We start from the raw sequence: 12,280 nt of genomic DNA on the forward strand, positions 1-12,280 counted from the left end.
TCCCTCCCTACACTCAGCTTCCCAGAACCCACAAGCCTGAGGTTACCTTTAACGTCTCCTCTATACCCCAGCTTATCCAGTTAGATGACAAGTTTTGTGTTCTTAATTATACACTTGATAGTGTGAACTTCAGTCCCAGTATATCCTATTATGAATCAACCTCAATTTAGTAACATACAGTTACCCACGTCACGTTAACACAAAATAAACCTCTTTTACATATCTTGATTCTTAGCTTCACAAGCCAACTGAATATTTGCACAATCTGTAGGCTTAGTCAGAACCATGTTAGAGATCAAATTCATGATAGAAATTAACTTGCAGATCTGGACCTGAGGAGGAATATATAATTTCAAATAAAATTATACCCCTCACTATATAAAAATTTCCATGAAATGAACTTAGGTAATGGATTAGGTTCTCTAGAATATTACATGGTCAATTACTAATTTTCTGTCAGATCTCTAATACTTTGGGGTATTTTATAGCAGTGGCTTTGCAAATAAGTGACTGCTGGAGGCCGTAGAAGGTTAAGGAGCTATATATGATTGTTTTATTAGGTAAAAACTTAAAGCTTATCCACCCATTAACCTGATATAAAGTCCTAGTATTTGAAATATGCACATTAGTATCTGTTTATTGTAAACATTGGTACACACTTGGTTCAAAAAAATCATGTTACTCTTTTTAAAGATAATTGTAATACAGAGGTTATGAAGGACAATTTTCAATTCTGAGTAGAGAACAAATTGATATGGATTTTGTTGTGGTGGTATCATTACCATATATCTTCCTTTGAAAAGTTATTTGTACTCTTATTACTGAATCTATTTCTTGATTTAAATTGTGTAAGAAGTTAATATATTTGACCATATAATATGTCACCTAAAATTAGATATAAAATATCTAAGTTTCATCTTTGTAGACTTTATTTTTAGCCTACATAGAGAATGTTATTTTGTTTTAGGAGCAATTTTTGTTTCCCATTCTCTTATTCATGAAAATATAATTTTATTACTGTAATGCCTACAGTAACTAAAATAGTTTTTAATCTTTACTCTTTGTATTTACTCACAAGTGCAGAGAAACTAGACAACCAGAATGGGGGAATTGCCTGATTTTTACAGCTTAATAATGCTATTACTGAATGGGTGCCTTAGCCATCTGCTCCTTGCCTGCTGACTGTTTTTTCCTGTACTGCCTCACAGACCCTGTGTGGGAATTTAGGACAGGGGAAGTATTGTTCTAAGTAAGACTATTTGATCACCTATAATTGTTATCTTAAAGCAGCAAACCTAGTGGGCTTCCATGGCCTGTTCTTTCTTAGTTTAGTTGCTGCTCGTGATAACTTCATGCAAGAGCCCTTCCCTATCGTGTATAAACAGTATATTCTCATGGTCCCTCATTCCTTTTCTTATTTCTCATTGGTTAATTTCTAATGGTTTGGTATATGCTCCTTTATATGACATCATGCATTTTAAATTTTTTCTCTACCTCAAGTGCAGTGCAAGTTCTGTAAGGTCAACATTTATAGAGGAGTTTCTGAACAGCCTTATTAAATAAGAAATACAGAGCCAAATATAGGGGTAACAGCCAAAGAGATCAGAGAACTAGCAAAGAGCCACTTTGACTACCTTATCTTACCACCTCACCACCATCGCTTCCCCAGAGAGAGCTTCTTCCTGTGTAACCTGTGTTTTCATTGCCTTTCTGTTCTGCTTTCTCATTGGCTCTAAGCCCAGCCACATGACTTCCTCATCACTGCCTGTTTATACAGACCTCCAGGTCTCTATGGTTGGTACTGGGATTAAAGGCTCGTGTCACCACGCTTGACTGTGTCCTTGAACATACAGGGACTCTGCCTGCCATGTGATCGGATTAAGGGTATGTGCTACCACCGCCAGACTTCTGCTTGTGGCTCGCTATGTGACCTCTGATCTCCAGGCAAACTTTATTTACTAACATACAGATACAATCATATTTCAGCACAATTAAATATCCCCACATTTCCCCCTTTTATTCTAATAAAAAGAAAAAAGAAAAGTTATAACTCATATAAGAAAAACTATATACAATAATTACAATAACTATATACAATATATGCAAGCAATAAATACCTCAACAGTGTCTAGTCTATTTGTATTTGACAGACTCAGAGAAAATATTCCATTATCTATTCTACTTTGGTAAGTAATGTACCTGAATCACTTTCTATCCTAACTTATATTACTAACAGAGAACTGTCTTATACTGTCTTTCAAATTTATGCACTTACACCTCTTTAGTGAGTTTCTTTTCTGAAATTCTTAACAAGGAAAACTATAACTATCTAATCTTCAACTAACTATAACTATCTAATCTTTAACTCACTATAACTATAACCATAACTATCTAATCTTTAATTCCCTCAGAGACCCAAGAAGGAAATAATATTACCTAATAAAACAGGAAGTGTGAACAAGCGACTTCCAAAACAATGTGAGTTGACAGAAACAGCCAGCTGCTTGGACAGTCACCCGAGGTTTCTCCGCAACGTTGGGGCATCATCTTCAGTCTATAGGCTTAGTGTATCTGACAGACTCATTTGTGAAGTAGGATGTATACAAGGCCTACAGTTCGACTTCATATTCAGTGCGAGTTGTCTATGTACCAGATAAACCTGAATTCCACTAGTGTCCTGTCATGATTCAGGATTTTAAATTCTGGCAATTGATGTTTTTGGAATTCAGCTGTCCATTCTTCTTGGCTTGTGGGTGGCTTCATCTCGTCAGCCTGTTCTTCTCTGCATCCCATTCTTCTCAGCTTGTGGGTGGCTTCAACTCTTTTATTAAATACCAGTCTATCATTGAGAGGTTAGACTCCGTTAGCCTAGTTACTCTTTCAAGAATAACTGTTTCATCTACTGTTCCACTGCACACCAGAAGCCATCGGTCCACTGCCTGTTCAGCTGCCTTCAAATAAAGGGGCACTGTACCTTTTCTGGATTGCAAAGGCCACTTCAGTGATGGTACCATATTGTCCTGGCCTCAAAGGATGCCTGTTGCTAAAGCCACAACCACACTTTTCTTGGCAAGAATCGGTAGTCCTTTGTTTTGTGTCCTGTCTGTCCATTTTATCCTGTTTGTCAGCAGTTGATTCGAGGACACTTTGTTGTCCAGTGGCTAACTTTTGCCACAATAAAAGTTAACTCCATATGCAGTTTCTTCAATGCCCATATTTTCTCTGAAGTAGATTGGTACTGCCAGGATCTGACATGTCTCATAGTCATAAAAAAAAGAAAAAAATTCTAAGTTATTGAAACATTTTAAATGCCATATTCTGTAGATCTCTGAAAGGTTTGAAGATGACTTGTCTCTCTAAAATATATCTGCTTAACCTTTAAAACATACCTAATATGACTACGAGGTTAATTGTAATGGCTGACTACTAACTTTCATTTCTTCATATCCTAATAGTTGGTAATAATAACATTCAAGGATTAGCAAATTGCATTACATTATTAAATGAGTTGTATAAGTACAATATCTTGAAGAAGATTAGAAATATACATATAGCATTTTCTAACAATCTCAATCTCAATATATATAATTTGTATACAATATACAAAAATCCAATCCAATGTAAAGTATGTAAAACTAGTAATTGTCTTTTAAAAGTAGATTCAGTAATCTATCTTTTTATCTATATCATATCTATATCTTCTCTTTACTTTTCAGAGTAGATTCAGGAATCTACCCTCTATTCTATCATTTCTATATATCTTTTTTTTTTTTTTCCAAACAGGAGCCTTAAATCTAATCTCCTTTGCTTAGCCCCTTTCCTAACCATTAACAACAACAACTTGTAACCAACCCTCCTAAGCAATGAAAATTATCCCGAACCCAAAACCCATTGAAAGACCAAAGACCACCCATCTCACTCCACCTTTTTGGGAATGTGGGCATTGTGTTCTTAAAATTGCTTGCTGCTGGTTGTAGACAAAGGCATCTTTAAAGGATTCTGAAAGGAAAAATTTTGGGTTAATTGTCAAGTTCTAGGAAAGGTAGCTATATCATTTGTTGTCCAGTCTCTGCATAATGCCAAAGTTCTTATCTCAAGTCCTTGTTCAAGTAGCCTGTGAAACTGGATCACCTTAGGTAGCCATCTCAAAATTGTTCTGAGCAGTTTGTAGTCCAAAGCTGATCTGTGGGTGATGTTTGTCAGCTTAGTGTTATTATTATTTTCCATGTGGAATTGTTGTTGTGGCGCCCCACCATCTTTCTGGAAAACTGATAGAGACTTGAACACAAAACATGTATAGGCTGCTGGGAAGTGGAAGACTGAATTAGGAGACGCTGCTACCTGCTGCTGCCATGAGAAACAAGATGTAAAGACAGAACTAGAGAAAGGTACCAAGCCATGTGGCTAACCATATATAAAAATTATGGGTTAATTTAAGTGTAAGATCTAGCTAGCAAGAAGCCTGAGCCATTAGGCCAAACAGTCTTAATTAATATAAGTGTCTGTGTGTTTATTTGGGTTTGAACAGCTGCAAGCTGGGTGGGACCAGGAAAAATTCTGGCTACAAACATTGTATTTGACTCAGTATCTGTGTCTTTCTAGTACCTGGAAGAGGGCTAGACAAGAGTAAGCATCAGTAAATGTTACAAGATTGACTCCATCACTTCATCCCTAGGAGTTTCAAGGAATCCTTATACCTTCATCCCCTTCCTTTCCAGTACTGGGGATTGAGCCCAGAGCCTCCTGACAACCTAGCAGGCACTCAGCCATGGAGGCATGTTCCCAGCCTTGGCTGGTGTCTTCATGTGCGTTATCTTCTGTCACCCTCCCATATTGCCATGGGATATGTTTTGTTAGTAGCTCCCTACAATACTGTTGCTTTTAACATCATACAGGATGATGAATGAGGAGCTATGGTTTTGTATGGTGAAGGACCTGCTGAAGAGAACATAGTTGATAGAGGCAATGCTGGGATTTGAATACATGTTGTTAGCCACACAGATTAGAGCCCAGACTTTAGTAGAAGCTAGAAGAACTGTTTAAGGAATGTGAATGTGAATTCAAGAAAAGTAAGTCTTCTCCTTTGATAAAATGCTAAATTGGAAAGAGATATCCACATATTCAAACCTATTAAGTCTGTAAAAAGGCAAATTATGAAATTAATATTGGGCAGAGCCGGAATTTGAGATGCAATGTAGAATTTGAGAAAATATAAGAATTATAAGTAAGAAAATATAAGTAAGAATTCTCCTAATTTGACATTTAAATGGCACTTGAGAAGTTATTTTATTGAGTAAAGCTAGTATTTCTTCCAATATAGCTTTTACTGGAAGAAATTCTCCCAGTGGTCTTCAATGCTCAAGTGTCATGAATAAATGCATGTCAGTAGGCAGAGAGCTGCTTCTGGAGCCTTAGGTACATGCTTGTCTCCTGGCAGAATCAGGTGACTGTGGCTGTTTTACAGACTTTAGTGTGGATTGCCAAAATCTTACAGGCAGATATGTTGAGAAGGTAATGAATTTCTCATGACTGAAAGTACTACCTCGTCCCCAGAAGAGAGGCTGTGGCAGCAGCATGAGGGATCGATGTGAGCAAAGAGCCATTCCTGAGGGCAGAGGAAGGCTGGAAGGTGGGGGCTTTGCGTTGTTTCAGATAACTCAGATGGCTTTCTGTCTGCTCTGCTAAGGTAGCCTGTAGCGTGAATTCTAATTGGTCTTAATACAACCCAGAGCCAGATATCAGGGTAAATGCTGAAAGATCAGAGAAGTAGAACAGCCAGCCACTAGTTCTTACCTCTAGGAAATCCTCAGCCTGAAAGGGCTCTGACTGTTATCTCCTCACACCGTATATCCCTTTCTCTGCCCAGCCATATCATTTCCTGTCTCAACCTCCCTAGTGCCAGGATTAAAGGTGTGTGTGCACAACTGTCTGGCTCTGTTTCTCTTTTAGACTGGATCAGTCTTGTGTACCTCAGGGTGGCCTTGAACTCATAGAGATCCATCTGCCTCTGCCTCCCGAGTGCTGGGATTAAAGGTGTGTGCCACCACTGCCTGATCTCAATGACTAACTAGTGGCTGGCTTTGCCCTCTGATCTTCAGCCAAGCTTTATTTGTTAGGGCACACACAAAAATCTCACCACAGTAGCCACTTCTCCCAATGTTGCTGTCTAAGATTATCTTATATAGTGGTTATGACCAGGTTTTAGTGTGTTGAGGTTTTCTTAGTTCAGCTTTTTTGTGAAACCAGAGGGACTTCCTTTTCCCTAAATCTATACCCCTATTTCTTAATTTATTAAGATCCATTGGGTAGTTTTTAGAGATAATTTTTCATTTGAATAATGAGAATAATGGAAAATGCACATGGTTCAGTATTCACTTAATAGACGTTTACTTCTTATGCACTCTGTGCTTAGCAGCATTCTGAATGTCATGAATAAATGCTTCAAAAATCAAAGAGTAAAGAGGTAACAGAGGGGCTGTGCTAATGTGGCCAAGGCACGGGTTAGATGCTGTGGGGCTCTGTGTTATATGGAAAACAACAGCTACTGCTTTTCATTTTAAAAATTCTTAAATTTTAATTTTTGATGATTGGAGACATGTTGGCCTTGAACTCACTGCGTGGCTGAGAATGAACTTGAACTCCTGGTCCTATGGCTCTACCTCCCCAGTGTCAGATTAAAGACTTAACAATACCACACCTGGCTTGGCTTAAATACTATGATCAAATAAGGTTTCTTGGTGTAGTCAGGTATAGACGTGAAAATAAAAGAGCTAACTAGGTGGTTATGTAGGGGTAACAGTAAAATGATTAACAGCTTAGCATGGACACCAACCCATGAGAGTGTTTGGTTGGTCTGTAGGTATGTTTTGTAGATGGTTATCCTCAGTATGTATATATGTATGTGTGTGCACATGTGTGTATGAACGTAGGTATGTAGTGTATGAACATATATATTTATGTTCTCTGGGAAAGAATGCTGTTCACTCTGGCATAAACTGTAGGAACCAGCTGTACAAGGAAGAGTCTGGGAAATACACAGTGATGGATTAACTTAATAACTAAGCATATATTTTTAAAATGCCAATTGTTTGTTGAATAACTTAAGACATTCACTTTGAGCAGAAATAGCATCAAATTTAGCAAGTTTCATAGTGAGTGTCTTGAAACAGAAAATTCATTTCTAATAATAATGAATTTTAAGGGGCTTTTTAAAAATTGATGTAGCCATCCAAATACAGAGTTGTAAATTCCATGCCTGTCTGCTGTTGTTTCGAGGCTATCTGTATGTTTGTAGTTAATTATTTCATGCTGTCATTTAGATGGGAGTTTTAAAGGGTGGTATGTGTTTAAAACTTGAAAGAGGCTATTTTTTTAACTCTTGAAAAATGATATAATTAAATATGTCAGATTTTATTTGTAGTTGTTAAAATCTAGTTTTGGGAAAATTTTTGAACTAGAATACACACTGTTTACACTTCTACTTAAATTAAAGTTTGATTTTTATTATTTCTAATTATGTGTATGTCTTTGTGTGGGAATAGGTGCATGTGAATGCAAATGCCCATGGAGCACAAAGGTGTCTGATCACTTGGAGTGACCCACCTCACATGAGTGTTGGGAACCAAACTGAGGTCCTCTGTAAGGGAGTATAGAACCCCTCTTGACCACTAAGTGATCTCTCAGCTCCTTTAAAATCAATTCCATTCCTTAAAAAAAGAAAATCAATCAATGAAGCCTATTGAGAGTAGAAAAACACACACAAAAATTACAAACTGATCTATAGGAATACCTCAGAAATATATGTCTCCATGTGGGCCTTTGGTTTGAACACAGAAAATATAGACTCTTTTGGTAAACTCAAATTATCACCACTGTCAGCCTCACTACTGTAGGCAAGTCAGCTTGCTGCAGCTGTCTTGCTGTGGAGCCCTGGGTTTTATTCTTCAGAACTAGATGGGGGTGCTATCCTTTACTATCCAAGTGTCAGAGAAAAACCAGTTAGTCCCCAAATTTAAAGTAAGTCTTGGTGACTAATATATTTTTCTTAGTGGTATTGTATTTGTAATCTTATTTAAAACTTTCTTAAATGATGTTGATATTTGTTGTTGTTGTTGGTGGTGGTGGTGATGGTGGTGGTGGTGGTGGTGGTGGTGGTGGTGGTGGTGTGTGTGTGTGTGTGTGTGTGTGTGTGTGTGTGTGTGTAAATGAAAGGACATGACTATTCAGTGGTGAGTTTATATTTTTCTTAATTACCCTGCCAATATTTGATAGATGATGGAAAGAGGCAGAAGAGGCCTGAGAGAGATTAAAAGATTGTCATTTGGAAATTCTTACCCAAGTTGAAAGGCAAGATTTTCTATTTATAGCACAAATATGGCCTTGAGTGTATCATCTATAAAGTAATTGTTAGACCATCTATATAAGTAGACTTAGGAGGGCATGTTGAAATGTAAAGCAGATTCATATGTTTTTTATATGAATACAGCTATATGATATAGAAACTATAGAATAGTAATAAAGAGAACAAGAAAAACAAGCATGAGCTGTAGCTTTCCTAAAATTAGACTCCGTATATAATGCACAGGGTTCAGATGCATCTTAAAAGTAATGGCAGCCTGTTATCTCATGCAGAAGGGCTATTGTGCAAAGCACACTTAAGTTGTAAGTTAGGAAAATCATTTTGGAAAATACTTCCAAGGATCTTCAGAAGACCAGAAGCACACCAGCATATGCTGCGTTAATTCCTCCACTAGTCATCAACTAAAAATGTGAAGTAAGTGCATGGAAGAGATAGCTGCCCCGTGTTCCCTGCAGCATGCATCAACTTTTCCAAAGAATGGAAATGGCCTGAGTGTCCATTAACTGATGAAGGAATGAACGAAACTGCGTGCAATACGATACCGTTATGATGAGTACCATGTGATGTGGAAATTCAAAGAGCTGGCTTTATGCAAATGGAGTGATGTTTATCAGGGCTGCAGATAGAGGGGGATATCTCGGGTGTGGAAGACTGACCAGTGAGTACTAAGTTACAGTTAGGAAGGAGAAATCTGGTGCGGTGTTAGGCCGCAGTGCCACTCACGCTAACAGTAATAAACCGGTATGGTGGTGGCACACGCCTGCAGTCCCAGCACTTGGAAGGCAAAGGCAGGCGGATCTCTGTGAGTTCAAGGCCAACCAGGGCTACACAGAGAAACCCTGTCTTGAAAAACAAAAACAAAAACAATAATATACTGTACATTTCATAAAGTTGAAAGTGTTTTGAATCTTTTCACCATATAAATGATAAATTTGAAGTTATGTTGAACTTGATTTAAACATTGCATAATATATACATGTATTGAAATATGTATTACTTCATTAATGGTTATAATTATTATGTATTTCACCAAGCTCTGGCAAAATGCCTCTGAAAGTGAGGAATTTGCCCTGAATTTCAAGGCTGTATTCTTCACTCATATCAGTGGATGTGGGAAATGAGTGGGGGAAATACAATCTTACATAATATTTTAAGAGGTTATTCAGATCTGTAAATATTTACTCAAAAAAACTCCAGATAAACAAAGTAATTGAGTCAGGCATCCAACTAAGAAATTAGGAAAACTCAAACCTATAATTAAGTCAAGGGAAAGCAGAAGAAAAGAATAAAATAAAAGCTTAAAATTACTAAACTGAGAAAAGAAAATATAAGTGCTGCCTTAAAAACCAATCTAGCTGTATATGAAATGTTTGCTAATCAAGAAAAACTCATTCCACAACATGATAGATCTTGTCAGTGTACAGAGAGTGGCTAGTTACTGAGAAAACCAGACAAACAGCCAAGTAGAGTAATTAGCCATAGAGGTGAATAGACAGTTCAAAATTGGAAATACCTTTCAGTGCCTTTTAATGGTATTAGAGAGAATTCTCTACTGTCAGTAGATGAAGAAAAATTAAATCTATAATGAAATGCCATTTCTATCTAAAATATTAATCTAAATCCAAACTTTAATATCTAATTTTCTTGATACACATGGCAAAGGCTCTCCTTGATCATATGCTTTTGAGAGCTGAAAAAAAAAAAAACTCTGTACAAAGTAATTTGGAGAATCTGTCAAAAGTATAAAATATGTAGCTTTGACTCAGCAGTAGCTCATAATTTATTTCTTTGTCATATTTGTTTATGTGTGGGATGTGTTAGCTGCAGCAGGTCACTGCAGCATCATCGTTCATAGCATCAGCAGATGGAAATTTCACTATTAGGGGTTAACTAAATAATTCACGGTCCTCTATTCAAAACAGTTCTGTTACTTCAGGAACTTTCTATGCTCTGAATAAAGAAAGTTCCATGGTACATCGATTAAAAAGAGAACACTACAAATCAGACTTTATGTTACATTGCCTTCGTGTATGAAGATTAAGGACTCTAAGATCCTGTGCCTGAATTTTCTATGTGATCAAAAAACATTGATCATTGACACAGAGTAGGGCTATGTAGTTCAGTGGTATAAAGCTTTCCTTGACATTCATGAATTTGATCTCCAACATATATATGTGTGTGCGCGCATGCGCGCGCGCGCGCGCGCGCGCACACACACACACACCCACACCCACACACCCACACACGACAGAACTTATATGTTTTTGAAGGGCAGGGAAGACGTAAAAGAACTTGGTTACATTTTGTAATGTATAATTGCATTTTTAGTGTACATATGTGGACAACTAGGAGAGTGAATTCTGTCTTTCCACAGTGTGGGTCCCAGGACTCAAACTCGGGTCATCAGGCTTGGTAGTAACCGCTTCTACCCACTGGCTCATCTCACCGCCTCGTAGTTGACACCATTAACATTCTTGGCACCTCCGGTGTGTTCCCTGTGTCACTCCAGTGTCCAAATACCTAGAACAGTCTTGTGATGTGCCGTTTGCTATCAAGCCATTCTAACTTTCCAGGAACGTGTTTTCTTGGAACAATATTAAGAACAAAATACAACTGAGAAGGCAGATCATTTGGTGAGTTCTTGACTCTTGGCACATGAAGCCTGAGGACCTGAGTCTGGATCGCCAGCATCCATGCAAAGTGCTGAGCTTGGCTCAAGGTGGCGCGGCTGAGGGTGTCTAGGGCATGCTGGCTAGCCACTCTGGTGTGACCAGTGAGCTCAGGGACAGTGAGAGACTTATCTCAAAAAATAAGAGAGTAACTGAGGGAGAATGCTTGGCCACATGTACAATAATTACCTTCATGCCTTTTGATAATAATTTCCAGGATATTTTGTTTATTTTTGTTAACGGTTAAAAGAATGTATATGCCATGATAGCTAAGGGGACAAAATAAGATTTCTTTCCACTTGTGATAATGTGGACAGTGAAGTGAAGCTAAGTCATGCACTTTCTAGTTCACCGTGGCTTGTCTAGCAGGTATTGTAGGATGTCACATGACCAGCTGTTAACCTCGTCTGAGGGGTTTGACTGTCATGCTGGACTCTTTTGTAGACCAAACCACTTGTCATTGAAGTATTCTGAGATATCTTTAAGTTTAAAGGGGAAATTTTGTTAAGATACCTTGAGGCTCATCTTCTAGAATCTACTTTTTAAATTTTCATACCCTGTAGTTAATTCTGCATGTATTAGTCCTAGAAGTAAGAATGTGAGCTGTAACAACTTGATAGGAATTCCCCATGTGTCCTGTTTTCTGCAGTAAAGCACCCAGAACAAAACCCTAAACTTCCTTAGGTCTTACAATTCAGCAAGGCTTGTGAGTGGAAATATAGTGCCTGGCTTGCTTTAAAAAGTAAATACAGCCGGGCAGTGGTGGCGCACGCTTTTAATCCCAGCACTCGGGAGGCAGAGCCAGGCGGATCTCTGTGAGTTCGAGGCCAGCCTGGGCTACCAAGTGAGTTCCAGGAAAGGCGCAAAGCTACACAGAGAAACCCTGTCTCGAAAAACCAAAAAAAAAAAAAAAAAAAAAAAAGTAAATACAGATGGAATAAAAAGATAGTGCTGAAAGTCATCAGCTAACACTGACTCTTGTCCTCTCCACACATGTATGCAAGCGCATGCTCACCTGTACACACATATCCCCAGAAACACCAGATGCTCATGAAATACAGTCTTAAGTTGGGAAAGATAATCTCTGCAGAACAATATTTTAGTATTATCTTATTTTTATTAGATGAAATGCATACATGTAAAAAGTTTAAAAGTATTCTACAAGATAAATTATGTTACTTTGTGTTTGGAGAGGTTATGGGTGGCCAAAATAGGTTAAGTGTAGTTTTTAATTTCTTCCTGTTAAACGCTA

General features: G+C 37.8%; 1 protein-coding gene across 6 annotated transcripts in view; it reads left to right on the top strand.

The window, feature by feature from the left end:
* Fer (FER tyrosine kinase) overlaps positions 1-12,280 on the top strand; it is a 373,761-nt gene that overhangs the window by 194,199 nt on the left and 167,282 nt on the right. The gene's annotated exons all lie outside the window — the stretch shown is intronic.

The sequence above is a fragment of the Peromyscus leucopus genome, chromosome 13, assembly GCF_004664715.2.
Source record: "Peromyscus leucopus breed LL Stock chromosome 13, UCI_PerLeu_2.1, whole genome shotgun sequence".
NCBI classification, from domain to species: domain Eukaryota; kingdom Metazoa; phylum Chordata; class Mammalia; order Rodentia; family Cricetidae; genus Peromyscus; species Peromyscus leucopus.